This window comes from Gorilla gorilla, chromosome 7 (genome assembly GCF_029281585.2).
Source record: "Gorilla gorilla gorilla isolate KB3781 chromosome 7, NHGRI_mGorGor1-v2.1_pri, whole genome shotgun sequence".
In the NCBI taxonomy this organism is placed as follows: Eukaryota; Metazoa; Chordata; class Mammalia; order Primates; family Hominidae; genus Gorilla; species Gorilla gorilla.
In genome coordinates this window covers 96,455,712-96,478,584 of record NC_073231.2, presented here as the reverse complement: position 1 = coordinate 96,478,584, position 22,873 = coordinate 96,455,712, and the positions used below count along the sequence as shown (strand labels likewise).

The window sequence follows — 22,873 nt, the reverse complement described above, 5'->3', positions numbered from 1 at the left end:
TGTGATCCACCCACCTCAGCCTCCCAAAGTGCTGGGATTACAGGCATGAGCCACCGCACGTGGACAAGTGTGGGTTTTATATGTATGGATGAGGTGATATTAAAGTGACAATTGTGTCTACATTTTAAATCACACTCATAGAAGTTTGGAGAAATTGAAGAGGGTCAAAAGTACCAGTCTGAAGACTGACTACAGAAGAAATAATGAAGGCCAGAAATAGGACATGACAACAAATATAGGGAGTGGTTATATTTGAGAGCCATTAGCATAAAGAAAATAAATTTGGCAAGGATAGGATGAATGGTGTCAAAAGAGGGAAGAAGCTGTGATGGCTCCTCAATTTTTGGAATGGATGGTGTCTTAGTCTGTTTTGTGCTGCCATATCAGAATACCTGAGACTGGGTAATTTATAAAGATCAGAAATTTATTGGCTCATGGTTCTGAAGGTTGGGGTCTAAGGTCAAGGCTGGCAGATTTGGTGTCTGGTGAGGCCATTCTCTTCTTCCAAAACTATGCTTTGCAGACTCTGGAGTGGAGAAAGGCTGGTTACTCAGCAAAAGGCAGAAGAACCAAGAGACAAAAAGGGGTTGAACCTGTCCTTTTATAACAGCATTAATTCTACCCAATCACATGTTAAATGTCCCACCTCTTAATACTGTTACAATGGCAATGAAATTTCAACATGAGTTTTGGATGGGACACACATTTAAACTATAGCAGATGGGATGTAAGCATGAGCAATTTGGAGGCAGAGGAGACAATATTTTATTTGAAATGCCTATGTGCCACGGAAATCAAGAGACACTGGGTAAGTGGACTTACGGAGCTGAAACTCAGGAAGAGATAGAGGCTGGAAACAGAGGTTTGAAAATTTATCAACATCCATAGGTGATACATCAAGCGTTTGGTGTGGATTTGGTACCAAGTGAGAAGAAATGGTGACCAAGACTAGGGCCAGGCATGAGAGTCCCACAAAGGAGTCAGATAAAAAAACAGCTAAGAGAAAGGAGAAAGTGTTGAGAAACAGGACGCTGTTAAATACTACAGAGAGGCCAAATGTGTTAACTTAAAAACACTGATTGAGTTTGACAATTTAAGCAGTCATTGGTAGCTTGCCGGCAGTAATTACACACAACTTGGGAACACAGAAGCCTTGTCACAGTGCTGAGCTGCGAATGGGAGATGGGAAAATGTAGACCACTCTGGATAAGCTTAGCAGCGGCAGTGGAAGAATACAATATAAACATTGAGGCTTGTTAGAAAAGGGCCTGCTTTTCAAAGAGACTTGAATTTCTTTACCCTTTACTGTAAATTTCACCTCTTTTGAAGTTTTTAATATAGTTATTATGTCATTGTAAGTGTTGGAAAGTCAGACTGAGTTAACGAGGAGAAAGCAGTAGCTCAGGAATGGGAAAAGATGAAAGAGGTAATGAGAGGTGACAACGTGCCAGCAGCCTTCCCTCGCTCTCGGAGCCTCCTCGGTCTCGGCGTCCGCTCTGTCCGCGCTCGAGGAGCCCTTCAGCCCGCCGCTGCGCTGTGGGGGCCCTCTCTCTGGGGCTGGCCTAGGCTGGAGCCGGCTCCCTCTGCTCCCTCTGCTCCCTCTGCTCCCTCTGCTCAGGGAGGTGTGGAGCGGGAGGCGCGGGCGGGAGCCGGGGCTGCGCAAGGCGCTGGCGGGAGCCGGGGCCAGCGCGGGTTCCAGATGGGCGTGGGCTCAGCGGGCCTGCACTCCGCACGGCTGGCTGGCGCCTCCTGAGCTTGATCAGTGGTCAAGCTCCCTCTGGGCTGCCAGAGTGCCCGGGCTAGGTGCCGCAAAGTCCCCATGGCAAGTGCCAGTGAGAGGTGAAGCCGGCCGGGCTTCTGGGACGGGTGGGGACTTGGAGAACTTTTGTGTCTAGCTAAAGGATTGTAAGCGCACCAATCAGTACTCTGTCAAAACAGACCAATCCGCTCTCTGTAAAGTGGACCAATCAACTCTCTGTAAAATGGACCAATCAGCAGGATGTGGGTGGGGCCAGATAAGGGAATAAATTAGGCCGCCCCAGTCAACAGCTGCAAGCCGGTAGGTTATCTTACTCAGCTGTGGAAGCTTTGTTCTCTCAGTCTTCTCAGTAAATCTTGCTGCTGCTGACTTTTGGGGTCTGTGCTGCGTATGAGAGCTGTAACACTCACTGCGAAGGTCTGCAGCTTCACTCGTGAAGTCAGTGAGACCACAAACCCACCAGAAGGAAGAAACTCCGGGCACGTCCAACTGCGGACACACCATCTTTAAGAACTGTAACACTCGCCGTGAGGGTCTGTGGCTTCATTCTTGAAGTCAGCGAGACCAAGAACCCAGCAATTCCAGACACGGTAAGACTGTAGTTCTCTCATATTAAAGTCACCTGGAGGACTTTAAAAAAAAAAATAGCCCATACCTGGCCATTACCATCAATTAATCATAATCTTTCCAGGTAAGGCTTGGGCGTTGACTTCTATGTAAGAGCTCCAGCTAATTCTGATGCCTAGTAAGAGGGTGAGACTGGAAAACCGCAGAGGAAGGGCTTTTCAGTTAAGATAGGAGTAAGTGAAGCCTACTTAAATACTGAGAGAGATAAACCTTCTATAATTTATATTAGTGTGTTGTAACTCATTGATTAGAGATAACTTTAGCCTATATCACAAGGTACTGGTATTATACAAGTAAATGCAGCATTGGTCTGGGAGTTAAGAAACATAATGCATTTTAATTCTCACTCTTGCCAGTTAGCTACATAATTTTGTGCAAGTAAATGATTTCCACATGGGCCGGGGGCGGTGGCTCACGCCTGTAATCCCAGCATTTTGGGAGGCCGAGGTGGGTGGATCACGAGATCAGGAAACTGAGACCATCCTGGCTAACATGGTGAAACTCCATCTCTACTAAAAATACAAAAAATTAGCTGGGCGTGGTGGCAGGCGCCTGTAGTCCCAGCTACTTGGAAGGCTGAGGCAGGAGAATGGCGTGAACCCGGGAGACGGAGCTTGCAGTGAGCCGAGACTGTGCCACTGCACTCCAGCCTGGGCGACAGAGCGAGACTCCATCTAAAAAAAAAAAAAAAAAAAAAATCCACATGTATACAGTGTGGAGGCTGAGATCCTTTACCTAAGGTCCATTTCAGTCTGAATTTGTTTTAGTTTTCAACCATCTTTTTAGCAGAATCATGGCTCTCTAGAACAAGTAACTGATTTGTCCCTGGGGTTAAATACAATTCCAACTCTAATCAATCTTAGGATGCTTTAACATTTTTTCTTTAATTTCCTAAAAAAAATCAAAAGATTCATATGATGAAACACATCAGATACCCTCCTTGGAGAACTGCAGGGCTTAGAGAAAACTCATTCTGTGTTCTCTACCGTCAACATTTTTATTCCAGTGAAATTTATTTTAAAATTAGTTTAATTTTAGAAAAACATGTTTTAAACCTGAAAGTAATGACGATTATCTACTTCATATTTTTCATGTTGAAAAAAGAGGATATTTCCTAGGGTGAGAGAAAGTTAGTGTCAAAGCATTTCAGTATTTCCTTGTCCCATTCTGTGCTTTCCATGCTAGTCAACTCAATGGCAACAGGAGGCCAGCGGAAGCAGTGACAGAACAGCATCCAGCCTGTGTTGCCTTGGTGATACAGGAGGCTCCAGAGCACCTTTAGAATTTCCTAATTTATTGAAAGTTTGACTCCACAACCACTTAAACTACATATAATTTGATTAAAGCTGATTTCTTTAAAAGTATTAAGCTGGGCTGGGCACAGTGGCTCACGCCTGTAATCCCAGCACTTTGGGAGGCCGAGGCGGGCAGATCACGAGGTCAGGAGATCAAGATTATTCTGGCTAACACGGTGAAACTCCATCTCTACTATAAATATAAAAAATAAGTCGGGTGTGGTGTCACGCGCCTGTAGTCCCAGCTACTCGGGAGGCTGAGGCAGGAGAATCACTTGAACCCGGGAGGCGGAGGTTGCAGTGAACCAAGATCGCGCCACTGCACTCCAGCCTGGGTGACAGAGCGAGACTCCGTCTCAAACAACAACAACAACAAAAATATTAAGTTCTGGAAAATTGCATATCTAATAATAACAAATAGTTTGAGACTCATGGTATATGGGTGTGTGTGTGTGTGCGCGTGTGCCACAATCCCTTAGTTTTAAATCTTTGCCATTGAAATAAAGAAAAATGAATTTTAGGGTATTTAGTTAGTGATACACAGAAAAGTTTGTTACATGTCAAAGTAGATATACTTTCTACTCAGCAAAAAAAGCAAAATCTTTAAAAATACAGAGACACGTATAAGAAGTAATTGAAAAGAAAGGAAAATTATTCCTAAGGAATAGTTGCAAGCCTTATCATATCTCCTGGCTGTATATATAGGACATTAGGTCAGATATAAGATAATTTTTGCTCTAGCATTAGTTTCAAGCTTAAGAAATGATAAAGTTCTGGAGATGCATGTATTCATAATATGCTTTCAGGGTTAAAATGTGTGCTAAACACTTAGGAGCAGATGTTATCAATGGAATTCTTCGAATTTAGCTTACAAACCTTTTGTACTTATTAATTTGATAGACAATTAGAAACAACATAGGATTTATTCAAACAGATCAAAAGAAACAATTTTATTTGTAATACTATGGAAAGATTGAAGTGTATATAGGAACTACTTTCACTAGTCTTTTAACCTAAGGTTCTGAATTACAGTGCTCAATGAGTTAACTCTGATGTCAGAGAAGTGAAACTTGATTTGGCTTTGGATCACAATTTTTGTGCAACATTCCCCCCCACCACCAAAATTTATGAAATGATGATAACATACGCAGAAGACCTAAGCCATTCATTATAGACACTTGAGAAACATGAATTTCTTTCCTCACTGCTTTGCTTTAAGTGACAGAATTAATGACCATTTCTGCAGGACACACTGTATGGAGGAACATCCAGTGACAAAAGAGGCTCAAATATTTTCACTAAGGTGTAAGAGACCAAATAATTTACAATTATGTGGCCAGGCACGGTGGCTTACGCCTGTAATCCCAGCACTTTGGGAGCCGAGGCGGGTGGATCACCTGTCAGGAGTTTGAGACCGGCCTGGCCAACATGGTGAGACCCGGTCTCTAGTAAAAATACAAAAATTATCTGGATGCAGTGGCGCGCATCTGTGGTCCCAACTACTTGGGAGGCTGAGGCTGGAGAATTGCTTGAACCCGGGAGGCAGAGGTTGCAGTGAGCCGAGATCGCGCCACTGTACTCCAGCCTCGGTGACAGAGCAAGACTCCGTCTCAAAACAAACAACAACAAAACAATTACAATTAGTCTTTTTTGGGTGTCAGTTACTCTTGACTAATAAGTTAAGAATTAGCTTGTTTAGGTGCAGCTGTTACCATTTAGTAACACTTGAGTACATTGAATTTCTTGGCTTCATACTTTTGACAAATGAGCTGATTTAATTCAAGGTCTTTTAATCTCTGGATTGATAAAGCATTTTTTTTTATTTTACTTTAAGTTCTGGAATACATATGCAGAATATGCAGGTTTGTTACATAGGTATACATGCACCATGGTGGTTTGCTGCACCTATCAACCCTTGATAAAGCATTTTAAATTTTGTGATCAAATTAGAACTACCTTTCTTATTATGATTTACTGTATTTCATATCACCCCTTTAGAATAAAAAAGAAAAAAAAATGCCCTATTGCTTTTCTTACAGGGTTTATTATATATTTGTTTTGTATTTAAATGTCTAACTTTTAGCTGGGAATGAGTAACCAGGACTGTGCCTTTATTGTGAGGTGAGAGAGGCCAGTTGAGTCACATCACGTATTGATTTCTTTCAACTTATCCTATCAATGTAGTTTCCTTACAATAAATATTCCAAAGCATTGTTCTTGTTTTTTAATTAACAAAATGATGCAAGGATCATCTGCAATAAAATTTTGTGAAAATGGCCAGGAAAGCTTTAAAATTATAAAGGACTTCCTGTACCAAAATTTAATATGTAAAATCATAGAAATCAGAAGAAATAGACTAATGGAACCCGAAGAGAAAGTCTAGAATGAGACCTAGGTGTACATAGAATATATTATATTTAAAAGGTAATATCAATAAATAGCATTTAGAAAACAAATAATCTTTTGAAAAGTTTAAAGAAAAATCAGAGGTTTAAAACGGGAAAAATTAAATACAACATGCTACTACCAGAATGAAGGGGCATGGATAAATTTAAAATTTTTAACTTGAAAATCCAAGCCTTAATTCCACCTCCATAAAATACTTAATTTATTCTCATCTGTTATTCTGTACGTACTGTGTAATGCAGAAACACGTGTTTATTACATTTTATATTCCATTTTATTTAGTATTATGCTCTTTCTTAGGTCAGTGTAGTATTTTAAATTACCATTTTAATGGGTATTTTAACAGTCGTCTTTTTTTGCAGGTATAGGTAATTCACAGCTAACAGTTTGCGTAAAATACTTTGGAGTTTTTTCTCTTTGTGTACAAGTATATAAAAATATGTTTGTATGCATTTGCTTCACTGACTATAATGGGATTGTGCTATATACATTATTATTATCTTTAGTTTTTTTTCAGTGCACAACATATTTTGGAAACAAGATGACCTTTAAAATCACATTATTTACTGTCAACTTCAAAGAAACAAGGTCTGCTGTGATTTTATTTGGAAATCAAATTGTAAAGAAGTCTTTTGTTCTAAATTAATGTCTAGGCTATATTTATAAATCTTCCTACTTTATCTGTTTTGAAGAATGTACTGTTGCATATTATTCTAATTTCTAAAATTCAAAACCTTAACAGTGAAATCAGTAGTAGTATATTGGGTTACTCGATAATATTTACCATTTCACAGAGCAAAACAAGCCAATCTCTTTTCATTTCTTTTCCTTTCTCTGTCTAGCCTATGCACAATTGCTTTCTTTCTCTTTTTCTGGAGTAGACCAGGGACTCCAATTAGGGTTCAGCTGAAGCAGATATATGGAAATAGAATGTTTTATGGAGCTTTAGCGATGCCTACTAAGGTACACTCAAGTTCTCTTGCTTCAACATCCTTGCCTTCTCAGAAGCATTTGTCTTGTTCTCTGTCTTGGTCATTACCATATGGCAGTACCTAGTACATACAGTGCCTGGTACCAAGTAGATATATTATACATTTGTTGACTTGTGAAATAGTAAAATTATTATTACTTTTTACAGTTCAAATGTTAATATTATTTGCTTACTTTATTGGATTTAATAAATATTTTAAAGTGTTGATATTAATCATTTTTCACTTTTAACGTGTTATGTAAATGCCAGGGTATATAATTTAATACTCACAATTATGCTATACTAAGGATCTTGCTTTTTCTGGGTTACTGAAAACAAAAACATTTAATTTCTTGTGAATTTGATAGAAACTTTCTGAATTTTTAAAGTAAATTTATTAAGGAGTGTTATTATAGAATTCAGTATAATAAATATGGTCATTAGGATTTAGAAATTAATTTTCTTGCTTGTACTTCCAGTAGTTCCAGTGTTTATGTTTAAAAATCTACTTTTATGTTAGACAATTTTATATTTCACAAAAAGGAGAGGAGTTTATTTTAGATGTATAGACACAGATTTTTAGAAATGAGGAGAAAATACATCAATTACCCTGAAAATATCTCCCCTAAAACAGTATTTTAAAACTGCAAGCATTCTTTATGGTACTAAAAATTCATATTAATTAAATGGGTTCCAAAGAGTCATAAATATTATATTTATCAAGATGATTTCTAAGTATGTTTAAATGACACATAGTAATAATTCATATAGATTATATAAATGAATAAATATTGTCCCTTTGCCTTTGTAATAAGAGATATTTTTGTCCTCTGATGATAGAAATAATTTAGTAGAAAGAACATTATGTGATTGGGTTGACACTACTCAATTAAAAATAAATGCTTGATTTTCCTCAACTTAAAAATACCTTTTTCTAATTAGCATGGCTTGTTGCCTCTAAATTTTTATTAAAATTACAAAAAAATGGGTTGGGCATGGTGGCTCATGCCTGCAATCCCAGCACTTTGGAAGGCCAAGGTGGGTGGATCACCTGAGATCAGGAGTTCAAGACCAGCCTGGCTAACATGGTGAAACCCCCGTCTCTACTAAAAATACAAAAATTAGCCAGGTATGATGGTGGGCAACTATAATTCCAGCTGTTCGGGAGGCTGAGGCTTGCTTGAACCCATGAGGCAGAGGTTGCAGTGAGCCAAGATCATGCCACTGCATTCCAGCCTGGGCGACAGAGCAAGACTAAGTCTCAAAAAAACAAAAACAAAAAAATAAAAATTACAAAAAATGCACTTATGTTTCCAGGGGAAATTGCTGCATAAATGAGCTGAATATTATTACCGTCATTATATATGTAACTGGGAAGGTATACTGACAATCCAGCCAATATAAAACAAAAAGTCACTGAAATGTTTGGGACTCAGTCAAAGCATATTTGGATAAATTCTATTGAGCATGTCATGTGATATCTCTTGCTTCGGATATATGAACTTATTCCTGTCACTAGAAATAATGACAATAAATGTATCCTAGTATTTTTGCCCAGGTACCTTGATAAATTGATGTTGAAAATGTGTCCATCTTGAGTTTTCTTCTTAGGAAAATGCATAAAAATGCTTCTTGAGATTTATATTATTCTAGAGTAGAATTATTTTTTAATTTTATATATAAATTTCTTTGCAGCAAATTATCTAGGTGAAAACACAGAAAACTCAAAATAATTCTCAACAGATTTCAGATACTGATTTTATGTTCTAATTTTATCTAGTGGGAAGTAAAGTACTAATTAAATATCCTTCTATCACAGAACATACGAATTCACTAAATGATGCTAATTACACATACAACGTAGAGATGGAAACTTTGAGAATTAAACTCTATCTAATATTTAAGTATTAACATTCCTTTCATATTAACAACTACTCTGTTTGTTTCATATGTTATGGCCCCTTTCATAAGTAAAATTACCTCTTGACTTCATTAAATTTACATTCAATCTTATAAAATTTTCATATTAAGTTGTTATATTGCAAAGCCCATGTTATTTTAGGTTTACATGCTGGTATGGTCAAAATAAAAAAAATAATTTAAATGATTTTTTTAATGTAGAACATAGAGTTATTTCTGAAATAAGGATCTGTGTTGTGAATCCTGTAAATTGATTGTTTGCCCATTGAGTTACACTTTCTTAATGTCTGGAGTTATTCTTTGGAAAAGTAAATGCCACAATCTACTTTAGTTGTGACTTTGCTCTTAGGAGAAGAGCACTGAGATTTCCACAGTAACTACGTAGCATTTTCTCCCTGATCCACCCACTCATCTCCTGGGAAGCTGTGTGCCTTTCTGTTCCACTGCAGCTGATCTGGCTTAACCATAGTCTTTTGGGATAATCCCAGGGTTTGGAACAATGCAACAGGTCGTGTTTTTTAAGCTCCAACTGTCCAGGCACTTAACAGGAATAACCTTAACCATATGAGGTAGACTTTATTAGACCTTTATGGATGAAGCAACTGAAGGGCAGTGAGCTCTAGTGACTGAGAGGTCCTTTAGTTTGATTCTAGAACTGATCTTAGGACCACTATGCAATATGCCTTCCCATTTTCTAGACTAGAGCTTCTTAGCCATGAATGTGCTACAGGTATACCCAGGTACTGATCCCCTCAGCCTTTGACATTGCTGGACAGGACCTGGAGCCCAGCATTCCAGGTCTCTTCTTCTATCTGTGAGAAGCTTCATCCACTTAGACCAGTGTGCTGTACAAAGATGATGGTTTTCTCATGTGCTGTGAAGCAAAAAAGTTTGACAAGCACACACCCTAGAGCAAAGAAAACATTTAGAAATATATTAAATATGTTTTCTAATTTTTAGCTAACATTAAAATAAAATTTCAGATTCAGCAATCCTCTGACAAGGGATAACTCTTATACCTTGTATAATTCTACTTTATTTTGGTTTTTGTCTAAGTATTACATATGAAAAATGGTTTGAGTACAAAGACTTAATTTTTTCCATTGATATTTTGTTATGCTGCATGTCAGTTATTCTTAACTGCTAATTAGGCAACATTTATCCTAGTTAGAGTTAAAATGAAGTCTTTACATCATTAAAATTGAATTCATTTAATTATTATTGATACTTTTTTTTCTTACTGTTCTTATGAACTGTCTACTTCCTAATTATCAGAATTGGCAAATGTTTAGGCTTAAATGTTGATGTACCTAAGGGTGAATGAGGTTAATAAAGGAACACTTTGTAAAGAAATGATTCTTGCAAGTTTAAAAAAATGTGATGGAAAGAATATGTGTACTGTCTTGATAAGGAATGATTTGTGTTGTTCAGGAGCCCTTGAGTAGCACTGAAGTGGTGTTGGAGACTTTATATCACTTAGTACCATTAATGAAGAAAGATAAAATAGTTCAGAATTTCTGACATCAAAGGAACAGCTCAGGAGAACCCAATTGGTAATCCGGATTGGCTTAAATGAGATTGTAGTGACGCAGGAACACTTACACTCAAATGTTTTCATTGTGTTTAAAATGATTTTTTTTTCAAAATGCATTAATCATGGAAGCTCATCTGAAAGTGTGTGGTTTGTGGTTTTCCAGATGTCTTCTCAATAGAAGTTTCCAGGTAAAGATAAAACATGTTGCAGATAAATCAAGGAGGAAAAATTCATTTCCTCTTGATTGCAATAGCCAGAGAATGTCCACTTATGTACATCTGATCTAGTTTAGTGACTTGCTAGGGACTGTTTAGGGAGCTTCGACTATTGGTGATCTGGTCTGAATACCCGATTACATATGAAATACAAGGCAGGGGGAAGCAAAGAAGGTGACTCAGAGCTTGTAAACCTCATAGACCTAATAAAATGGGCCATTATCAGGGAAAATATTACCAGGAAGACGAGGTGAATGAATGTGCTATGAGGTGGAGAGGATGTTGAATTCATTGGGGAGCATGGAGATCTGGAGAAACTAGGGAGAGACCCAAGAGGAGAGTTAATGAAAGCAATTGGAAATTCTTGCTTGGAGTCGTGTGCGGAGATTAGGACTGGAGGTTCAGAGTTAGGGTACTCTACTCATAGGTACTCATAGCAGGAGGAGTGAAAGAGACCTACAAGGAAGAAAGGATAAAGATAAGCTTGATAAAAATAGGCCTCATCACATTACCTGGTTAACCACCTTAACAGGAGGAGAAAGTCAAAAGTTGGGCAGCGAAGGAGACAGGCCAGCTGGCCTCCTTGGTGTTCCTAAACCACCAAGCACAACCCTATTGGGGCCTGTACCTTCCATCCTCAGCCTGCAATGCTCCTCCCACAAGGGTTGAGGTGCTTCCTTTGTGCTCCCGTAATACTCTATGTTTCTGACACTGCATTTACCAGAATATCATACTTATCTGTTTATGTTCTTGTGTCATAAGAACAAAATTCAGTGATATAAAATATTCATTGAATAAATAAACAGAAGAAATGAAATGAGAAAAGATTGTACTTAAGGCCTCATTTCAGAAATCAAGATCTTGGAGTTCTGATAAAGTGGTCTGATGAAATGTTATTTCAAATAAAATACAATTGGACACCCATTTTGTGCCAACCATTCCTGGAATAAAGGTCAGACATTCTTAGACAACGTCAGCAGGACTCTCTGCATCTCTTAGCTCTGGTGATCTAGGTACTGGCTTCTTTTCAAGCAAGCTCTTTCTAAGTGGCAGCAGAGTCAACATCTACTTCTTCAAAATGATTCTGTCTCTTGGGGTCACTTGCCTGTCAAGGAGGTAGAGCCCCTGGTGGGACTACCCATGGGAGAGGAAGTGAGTTTGTGAAGCAGGGTGTGACATGGGGCAAAAACAAACTTAACAGAAGTCCATTCTAGAAATCATACAAGAGGCCCTCAGAAAGTGGAGGTGAGAGGATGGCTTAAGCCAGATGTTCTTGGCTGTAGTGTGCTATGCCAATCCGGGGTCCACATTAAGGTTGGCATCAATATGGTGATTTTCTGGGAGCAGGGTCCCATAAGATTATCTAAGGAGGAGTGAACTGGCCCAGGTTGAAAAAGGCAATCAGGTGCTCATAAGTGGCAGCATGATCTGAAACCAATAGTGGAGGACAGCTAGGGAAACGGAGTGAATTCGCTTTTCTCTTCCTCCCTCTTACTGTCAGAATTACAACTGACTACCAGAGAAAAGGATGCTAGGCCTGGAATTGCCTTTGTTGTATGTTTGAGGTTCCACAGATGAAGGAGAGTTTAAGAAGAGAAAAAGATCAGCTGACAGTAAGGCCACTTGTTGGCATTAGAACATTGAGGCTTGGTGATTTTATTTATTTAAACATTGTTCTTCATTTGATATGAAAAAATAAAAATGAAAGTTTCATCTAAACTTTAAAAAGTTCTATAAAGTCCTAAACATATAATGATAACGATATAGTGTGGGCTTTGCAAATAAACTTAGGTCCAAAGCCTACTCTGCCATTTTCTACCTGTGTAAAGCTTTAGCAGGTAACTTAAGCTTTTGTATCATGTTCTCCGCAGTGCTTAACTTAGGGGTTAAATAACAAAATTCATGAAAAGCACTTAGCATATCATATAGCAGGGCATTCAAGGCTAGTGAATACTATTGGTGTTGTTATTGCTTAAAAATTTTTTATTGTGGCAAAATATACATAACATGAAACTTACAATTTTAACTATTTTAAATGTACAGCTAAGAGACAGTAAGTACATTTACATTGTTGTGCCATCATCACCATCATCCATCTTCAGAACATTTTTGCATCCCAAATTGAAACCATATACTTGTTAAACAAATCTTTATTTCTCTCTTCCCTGTACCCTGGTAATCACTATACTAACTCTGTCTCTGTGAATTTGCCTATTCTAAGTACCTCATGTAAATGGAATCATACAATATTTGTCCTTTTGTGTCTAGCTTACTAAGATTTTTTTTGGTAGCAAAGGCTGAGTGAATCCGGACTGGTTAGTCATTGGTTGCCGGGCTTTCTGTACTGCATGGGTCCCAATCCATAAACTTAAATTCTATCATCTTCGTGATAATATCTACTAATTACAGGCATAATGTTCCTAGGAGAAAAGCAGTCTTTATGGCACACACTTTAGGTGTCCAAATATATTTCAACAACATTACAGGAGCAGAACTTTTTTTTAAGAAGACTGTATAAAATCTGAAAACACTTCTGAAAGGTAGCTCTGAAAAATTCTTGGGTACTTTAATTGCAGGTGAGGATAAAAAATTTCAGCCTGTGGATAGCACCCTTTATTTATCAGCCTCTTGATTCCTCTCCCAAAGTGACTGTATATTGTGCAGTTGGTAAGCAATTAAATAGCTGGCAACAAGGTAGAAATATTTAAAATTTATTAAAAACTACCAAGGCCTAAATCAAGAGATGTGATTAATTATTCAGGAAAAGCTCTATTTAAAAAAAAAAATGTGCTCACAGATGTGTAGTAACTACACAATCTGTTTCTTTTTATCATGTATATGAGCTAAATGAAATGTTTCCCTGCCTTGAAAGTCTGCATTCCCTCAGTTCTCCATAATGATGCCAATTCATTCATGGAAACAAAGCAACAGTCATTAAGCTTATAACCATCAGATACCAAGGAAGTTGTTTCTGTAGCAATGAATCAGCCACGTGAAATCTCTTAGGATTTTTACCTCTTTACTCCAGTGACTTATCAATGCAAATAGGCCTCTATCCATCAACTGGTATGTTTTAAACCTACAACTTAAAAACCAGTTTCTAGTTGGTTCAGCTCCTTCACACTTGGCCTTTCTGATATCCATGGCACAGATTATGATAACTGTTACTACAACCAACAAATGCCACTTCTGACTGCAATTTTTGCTTTCTTTATATAATCTTGGGTGAGCGGTTTATTGTCTCCAAACCTTGGTTGATTCATCTGTAAGATAGGAGGAGAAAGATAGTTTGTGAGAATGAGTAGCACAGTATGAGTACAGGTAAATACTAGATTTAGGAAAGAAGTACGTGAACATGTACGTTGTACTTTTCCAGCCTTCTTCCTCCTGGAAACTGTTTCTCCTTTGTCTCCTAATAACTATATTGTAGCTGCTGGCTCCCATATTTGGGAACTGAAGTTTCCACCTCATTTACCCATCCACTCTCAAGGCTTTTTCAACCTTGGGCACTCTTCCTGGCATAAGCTAAGACTGCCGCTAGAAACCACTACCTTTGGTAATTTAATTACTTTTATCTCATCCATCCATACCCTTGGCCCTCAGGACTCTGCTCATTTGCAGAGCAAGTTTGACAGCCTCCTATCTGTACCTTTTAATCTAAAAAAAAAATGGCATTGATTCAGACAGACATCTGAGAGGACACCGTGATCACCAAGGGAGACGAAAATTCTGTAAGAACAAGAGCAAAAAAAAAGTGTTTATAATTTACATTAACCCTGGGCTCTTTATCAGAAAAGGCAATGTTTTGTTTCACATACCCTTTTACTTCTTTGAACAATTATGCTGGTTTATTGAGTACTTACAGTAGCCCAGACACCGTGCTAAGCACCTCACAGTATATTATTTAATGTAATACACCCAGGAATCCTAGGAGGTGTAGGTGCTGCTATAACCCATTTTATAAATAAAGAATCAAAGACTTGGGTTAGGTAACTTGCCTAACATCACACAGTAAGTGGCGGAGCTGGATCCAAACCGGACAGACCTGACCCATGGTCTGGCCACTACAGCAGAATATTCAGTGGTATGTTTAAAGGTAGTTACTCAATAAGGGAAAGATAATACTGAACTATTTATTTTATTTAGGAAGCTTATGGAGAGGTTTAAATGATGGTCCTTTTTACTACACATTTTTTTCTTCTTTCCATCTTTATTTTTCTTTTATTGAGGTCTTTAGTGTTAATTTTTAAATACTAAATCTATCTATTCTTCTCTATTCCTTGCAGTAAGAAACATAAGGCTTCGAGAAGGCCATACAACTGTACATGGTTGAAATTCCATGTCCAGGATGTGGTGACATAACACACTGAATCCATTCAAGAGTCAATGGTGATCTCAGTGATGCTTGTGGTTGGAATATTTTTTGTAATGAAAATAGTTAGAATCTGTTGATTAAGTACCTGTTAAGGTGTGCCTATAAATTAAGAATTAGGAATGCTGCATGCATAATATTATATTTTTTCAGATCAGAAATAAAATATCCCATATGTAGAACTTGTCTATATGAAAAAAAAATCAGGAATCACTTATTAAAATATTTCATGTGGTTTCCAGAGTGGTCCACAAGATTGCCTCTTGGGAGGGTTCTGTTTCCTCTATTAGTTTCTGTTTTTTTTTTTCTTTTCTCATTGTTTTTTATTTTCTATTTTTGTATATATTTTAAAATATACATAAATCTTTTATAATGTGCGTAATAGTAATAATTTATACTTGAAATTATGTACTATTACTATGATGTATGTATCAGGTACAGCTCAAAAACAATTTGTTGATGAAATACATGATCAAAAATGATCTGGAGTGCACTAGTTTATAGATTTGGAATTATAAATTATTAGGAATTCTTATAAATTTGATAGTTACACTTCTAACTTTTCTAAAATATAACAAGCATTTATTTATTCGTGATCCAACCAACCAGTAGTCCAAATAACCAGAACTTAAAAAAAAAAAAAAAAAAGACTTCCGTAAGAAACAGCTAAATCATAGTACATATATCAGGTGATAAAGCTAAAAGGTCATTTGTAGGACGTGCTGGGTTCATCTCCAGTAAAGTATAATGATGACTGAAAGCCATAACAGTGTCCTTGGGGCCTTGCAAAACTCTTAATTACCCTCTAGTCTAAATTTTCTTAATTGCCTCTAGTTTAAAAGTAAAATTATATATAGTGCCAGTCATTAAGTGATTTTTATTTTTTCAAGTTATTTGCTTGCACTCTCTGTGGCTCCCATTGTCCCTGATACGACTTCCAAGCCCTTCCAGTATCCCGATGGTCCAATCGTACCTGGTTGGTCTCCAGTACTCTCCTCCAAGACTACTTTCACTCCATCTTTAACACATTTCTTGCCTTTGGGCATTTACAGATTCCATTTCCCTTTTCTCAAAGAAAACACCCTTTCCCTGCTTTGCCTGTCTAACTCCTTCCCACGCTTTCAGTCTCAGCTAAAATATTTTCCTTCCCCCAAGTTTAAATGAGTTGCCTCTGCTATGTGTTCCGTGGCATCCTGTAATCTCTTATCCTTTAACATTTATCACATCACATGTTCAGATGTCTGTCTTCCAGTCCTACATTTGTAACATTCACCTCAAATTTTTGCAGATGGGCCTGTCTGTACTCAATTCCCTGGACCCACATTTAGGTGGAGAAATAATGGTGCATGACTGAAGCCTACCTACTCAGGAATTGGGGAAGCTTCTCTGGCCTTCACATGGTACCGCACACTCTCCCTCATCAGCTGATTTAAGCTTTGTAGACTGTTAATTACATGCTTTGATATCTTCACTTAAATCAATGATTTTGAAGCGGCCTCGTTTGGGGTAAATACCGTAGGTTCGTCCTCTCACGCCAAAGAAATCAAGTACGCAGATACACCAAGAAGTGGGTTCAGGAGGGGAGGTTTAATAGGCAAAAGAAACAGAAAGGAAAATAGCTGTCTCTCCTGCGAGAAAGAGAGAGCGTGCGCAAAGGTTTTATAGACAGGCTTGAGAAGGTGGTGTCTGAGTGACATGGGGCCCATAGATTGGTTGGACCAGGTGTGACATTTACACAGCACACAGGGAAGCTGGCAGCCCCACCCTAATCATGATGCAAATGGAGTCCTTGCCTGACCTGCAGCCATGTTGTCTGCTCCCTACTGCACACGTGGTTGGCAAGGAAAAGGAAAGATGGAGCTGCCATTTTGAACATGCCTAGTTCCCGGGTAGCCCCTTTCCTATTGGCACAACTGCCAGCATTCGCCTGTGCAAGCTTCCAGCTTACTTATCTATGTCTGCAGCTCGATTTTGTGGGCTGTTCTTTGTGAGAAAAGAAATAAGTTTGGAACTGCTTTTCATTAAAAGGGAAACCTTACCAAGGACTTCCTTACCGTATCTGCCCGAATAATTTCTTTTTAATTCCCATCTCAATTTCTTCATTCTTCCTTCCTTTTTCTTTTTCCCTTCTCTTTCTCTTTTCTGGCTTTTCTGTTTATTAGAATGACAGACTAGTCCTGTGAATCCTTCTGGTTTTTCTCCATCTACCTACACTTTATAGAAAATTAATCTTGGTTCTTTAAGCAGTGTCAGCAAAGCATGTGTAGATCCAGCGGCCAGCTGAGAAGTGCTGCTGAGCAGAGAGCCCGCAAGAGAAAGCACTTGGAGCCTGAGAAGAGATGGCGAAGTGGATTTTAGATGGGACAAGATTCTGTAGGATTTTTGACCCTTGAGCTACAATCAGTCTTTTAATACAAATTTCCTCTAATTTGGGAAAGCACTAGGGTTTTTTTTTCCCTTAAATTTCGAATCTATTTTTTCCTAAACAAGAAAATGCATTTTCTCTATCTTTATATTCACTTGACTCCAGTGCACGGATGATAGAAATTATGCTGTCAGCAGAATTGTATTTGACTATGAAGGCAAAAACATTGCTGAATTACTTGAAATTCTGTTTTGTTTATGTCCTAATTCAAATATGACTTTGACTTTATTTAATTGCAAGAGATTGTATATTATAGCCACTCTTCAGCCATTTTTCTGGCTCGTGAATTCAGATTTATGTTTTATTCCTGTTGATTTGGAAAGTATTTCATTTAAATTTTTGTTGTGTTGAATATTTCTTTTGTGGATCTGAATTACAGATTTGCTCTGCCCCTCTTTCCCCAGTGCTAACTTAAACAAAATAGATCGTTTAAAAATAGGCACCATCTTCAAGATTTATTTTTACAATAATTTTCTGTTGTGTGTAGAGCTATTGTTGGCTTTAATGTCTTTGCAAGATTGTGCCTTAAATTGTTTGTCAGTTTCTTAGTGTACAAAGCTTTGTTTGAAATACTTTAATAAGTAGGAAAAACTCTTTTAACTAGCTGTAAGTGTAACTGAATTTTTTTTTTTTTTTTTTTTTTTGGTTAAGAGAGAGTCTCTCTCTGTAACCCAGGCTGGAGTGCATTGGTGTGATCTCAGCTCATTGCAGCCTCCGCCTCAGCCTCCCAAATAGCTGGGATTACAGGCATGCACCACCATGCTTGGCTAATTTTTGTATTTTTAGTAGAGACCAGGTTTCACCATGTTGCCCAGGCTGCTCTTGAACTCCTGACCTCAGGTGATCTACCCACCTTGGCCTCCCAAAGTGCTGGAATTATGGGCGTGAGCCACCATGCCCGGCCTTAACTGTGAAATTCTGACTTAAAGATATCTTCACTTGCCTTTAAATGGTTTTTACATGATGAAGTAAACATCCTAAGGCTTTTGTTATTAGAATTATCATAGTAAATGTCAATAATTTATTTCAATTAAATATACAAATGATTGATTGGAGGGCCATGTATATGTGAATCATGTTGCATTTATGAATTAGTGAGTTTATCTTTACACCAATATAGTGACTTAGTTATCTGATTTGTTTGAAGAGTGATGTCTCCTGAGTAATTTTTTAAAGAATGGTTGAAGTAATTCATTTTTTTCAAGTTATACCCTTAAAATCTTTTTTAATGCAAAATATAAGGAATCTAGAAAATACAGATAAACAAAAAGAAAATAATCATCCATAATCCAACTGTCTAGAGACAGCCACTAATTTCCTAATATATATTCTGTTTTTCACTTTCTTTTAATCTAAAATTGTGTTGTGTCTGTAAAATAAAGTGAAAAAAGCAATAGTATATAAATAGAATATCTATTTGTGAAAAATGAGAGAAAAAGACTACACAAGCAAATTCTTACCAGTTCTTTTTTTTTGATAGAACACTTCCTGATTTTTAATAGTCAAACTTTAAAATATATATTTTTCAAAACTTCTGGAACAATTTTTATAGAGAAAAATACATATTTACATTCTCAAAACTCAATACAAACAATTTTAATAAAACAATGTCAATTGGCCATTGGTATTCTTCAATAAATTGTTTGCTGATAACTTTCACTCATTTTTCTATTAGGTTTTTTGCCTTAGTTCTTGATTTGTAGGAGGAGCTCAATATTTTCTGTCAACTTTTGGCTGTGATTCATGTAGTTCAGCTTTGAACTGCCTTTTACTGCATGGAAATTTACATTATTGTGTGTAAGCAAATCAGCAAACCAAATATTTCCTATGTGGCTTCTGAGTTCTGGGTCATACTTGGAAAGGCCATTTTCTCTTCAAGATTATACAAGTATTCACCTCTATTTTCTGGTATATTATACGTGTGTTTATATCTACATATATTGTCTATTATTATATTAAATTTAGATACTTCATACATATGAAATTTGTGTTTTAAATGATTGGGGTTTTTCCCTATATGGCCTAGTTGTCCAAACTTTGCTTTGAAGTCCCACCTTTTTTATAGATGACTTCCCATATACATCTGAGTTTATTTTTGGCCTCTGTTCTGTTCCATTGATACATTTATCTATTCTAATATACCAGGGCCAGATTTTTAAATGTCTGTAGCATTATTTTACATTTTTAAATCCAGGAGGACAGCTCCTGTTTTATTATTATTTTATTATTTTATTATTCTTTAAAAAATTTCTTAAGGATACCGGAGTATTTACTCTCTAGCTAAAGTTTTGAATCAATTTGACATTTACTATAGTGAGCTTTCTGATTCAGGAATATGTTATGTTACACCAGTAATCTGAGATTTTTACAGTGTTACTTGAAAAAGTTTTAGAGTTTATTCCTGGATTTTTTTTTTTTTTTATAAAAAGGATTTCTGGTAAGTGAGGTTTTTTTTTTTCTTTTCACAATAAATGTTATTATTTTGATATGTTTGTCATATAGGAAAGTTATTATTTATACTACCTTTTGGGGGACTATCTTATCTAACATACTGTTTCTAAGCAGATGACTTTTGTTACCTGTCCTGTAGACGATTGAGGAGAAAATGATCGGTGAGTGAGCTAAGAAAGGATGCTGAGGTTTTTGCAACCTTGTGTGTCTCTGAAAGTTTACTCAGTAGGCTGTGATTTTGTGTGACCTATTAATGGTTCACAAAAGGAAAATGAGTTGGGTTCCCAGTACTCTTGTCCTATCCAGGAAACTCTCAGGACTAGGAAGTGTTGATAACATACCTTTTAAAGCAAATTAACCACTAATTGAAAATAAATTAGAATGTTGGCATTGCATTCTCAAAGGGACAGCAGCACTCAATTTAAAGCGCTGAAGAAAATGGAAATATGTACTCTCTGTTAAGAATGATTGTATTAAGCGGCACTGATTTGAAATGTTTGCACTGTGATTCAGCATTTTATTAAGGTAGAATTTTAAAAAGTTAATTGACCAGCAACTTGAACCAATTAAACCCATGTTTTATACACAACCATGGGATTACATGGGAAGGTGAAAAATACCAAAGCTCTTTTGAAAGTGAATTCTAACAAATATTTATTTTAGCAGTATTAACCACTAAAATTTTACAGAGCTGTGTAGTTTATATTACTCTTTATTTGAGGTCATTTAATCCTCATAGAAACCTCTGGAGTTGAAAAAGGAGGTTCTAGTTTTGTTCTTTCTTTGCCCAGGTTAAATGAACTGTCCAAATTTGTATAACTGACTCTCAAATGGTCAAGGGTCTGAATGCAGATCCCCTGATACTTCCACCAGTGTACATTGGAATCCACACTGCTGCCTCCCCTGAGATTCAGCTTATTTTAAATTGAGATATGAAATATTCTGCCTTGCCTTTGCTTGATTGCATAGGTGTGCGGCTGTATCGGATGTTAACATTGCATGGGTCAACCAGAGTGTTTCACCAAGCAAGTCTGAAGATTGCTTTTCTGCCATGGCCAGTGAAAGATTTCATTAAGTCCTTCCAATGTATATCATTTATTTTTGCTACTCATTGACTTTATGCTGAGCAATTGTTTCTTATATTTTAATTAATTGCAATATAATTCTAAAAGAAAATTCTCACAGTTTTTTTTTTTTTTTTTTTTTTTTTTTTTTTTTTGAGACGGAGTCTCGCTCTGTCGCCCAGGCTGGAGTGCAGTAGCGCGATCTTGGCTCACTGCAAGCTCCGCCTCCCGGGTTTAAGCAATTCTCCTGCCTCAGCCTCCCGAGTAGCTGGGACTACAGGCGCCTGCCACCACGCCCGGCTAATTTTTTTTTTGTATTTTTAGTAGAGACGGGGTTTCACCATGTTAGCCAGGATGGTCTCAATCTCCTGACCTCGTGATCCGCCCGCCTCGGCCTCCCAAAGTGCTGGGATTACAGGCGTGAGCCACCGTGCCTAGCCAAATACTCACAGTTTTAACAACCTAAGTTCAATGAGCTTTCAACCTTGCCATTGTGGTATGACTACTTGATGCTGATAAGGATTCAATAATTTTTGGTGAGTTTTAGAGTCCACAATATTTTTAAAAACACTTCTGAACTTTCTTTGCATAACAGTCTTTTTTGTGAGGCTCCAAACCTTTTTGAATATTATTTTCCCCATCTCGAATACCTCTTCCCAGTGAGAGGGTGTAGGATGAAAGAGGATGGAATATTAGTGGATTATGTTTATCTAAAGTGGTCTGTACTTTTTTTCCAAGGAGTTCCAATGGATATCCTATTGCTGACTGGGGAACATACTTTGAAATAAATTGGGCCAAAGGAATTCATTTTCTTTCAAAATTTTTAAAGTTCAAATCTTTTGAGTAGAAGAGCACAGTCTTGACCCATATACATTTATGTTTTTAGTTAATTATATCCTGAACACTTAAAAAATTTTTTGAGATCTTGTCATCATCCTTATTTCTAAATATCTCATTTTTTCTCTTCTTGGCTGTGTTCTTAAACTACTCTATCGTTGACCTATCACTTTTTTCTTCAGTTCTTCAGACGCATAGGACTAACCAATTGATTTAAAGCCATCTCTGTACAACAAAGTATTGGATCAGAGACATGAAAAACTTAAAAGTTTCTTCAAGTTGAGGAATTTTCGATGATAAAAGAATATCTCATTAAGGAAAAACTTTAGGACTCTCTTTTGTTCTGGGTCCTGTCAACTCTAATAATTTGGACTTTGAATAAAAGAATATATGACTTCAAAATTAGTAATCAGAATGAAGTAAATAAATTACCCTTTTTGTGAAACTCAGAAGATACCACTCAAATAAGGGAAAGTCAATATTCTGTATACTGTGTTAGTCACTATTTTCAGACCACACGTCAAGGTTTAACATTGCAAACTGTCAACCCAAATTAAGGCTGGGTACAAAGCCTCTTTCCAGACAAGTGACTATAATAAGAGAAGGGAATAAATATCACATTAAAATCCTTTATTTTATTAATTATTATTTTTGAGACATGGTCTCTGTTGCCCAGGCTGGAGTGTAGTGGCATGATCATGGCTCACTACAGCCTCAACTTCCCAGGCTCAGGTGATCTCCCACCTCAGCCTTCCATAGTAGCTGGGACTATAGGCACACACCACCATGTCTGGTGCTAATTTTTTATAGAGACAGGGTTTCACCATGTTGCCCAGGCTGGTCTTGGACTCCTGGGCTTAAGCAATCTGCCTGCTTTGGCCTCCCAAAGTGCTGTGATTACAGGGGTGAGCCACTAAAATTCTTTATTTTAAATAAAAACTGTGATGCATAAAGTTTTCTTACCAAACCTATCTTTGTTTCATGCTTATACCTAAAAT

At 37.2% G+C, this 22,873-nt stretch overlaps 1 long non-coding RNA gene across 2 annotated transcripts in view; it reads left to right on the top strand.

The window, feature by feature from the left end:
* The first annotated feature begins 2,035 nt into the window (after positions 1-2,035).
* The window catches only part of LOC129524144 (uncharacterized), a 285,903-nt gene continuing 265,065 nt past the window's right edge, over positions 2,036-22,873 (top strand). Inside the window, exon 1 of one of the 2 annotated variants that reach the window (XR_008667837.2) lies at positions 2,036-2,349. This is a non-coding gene — a long non-coding RNA (uncharacterized lncRNA). The remainder of the gene's footprint in view (positions 2,350-22,873) is intronic. The other variant, XR_008667836.2, reaches the window with a different exon arrangement.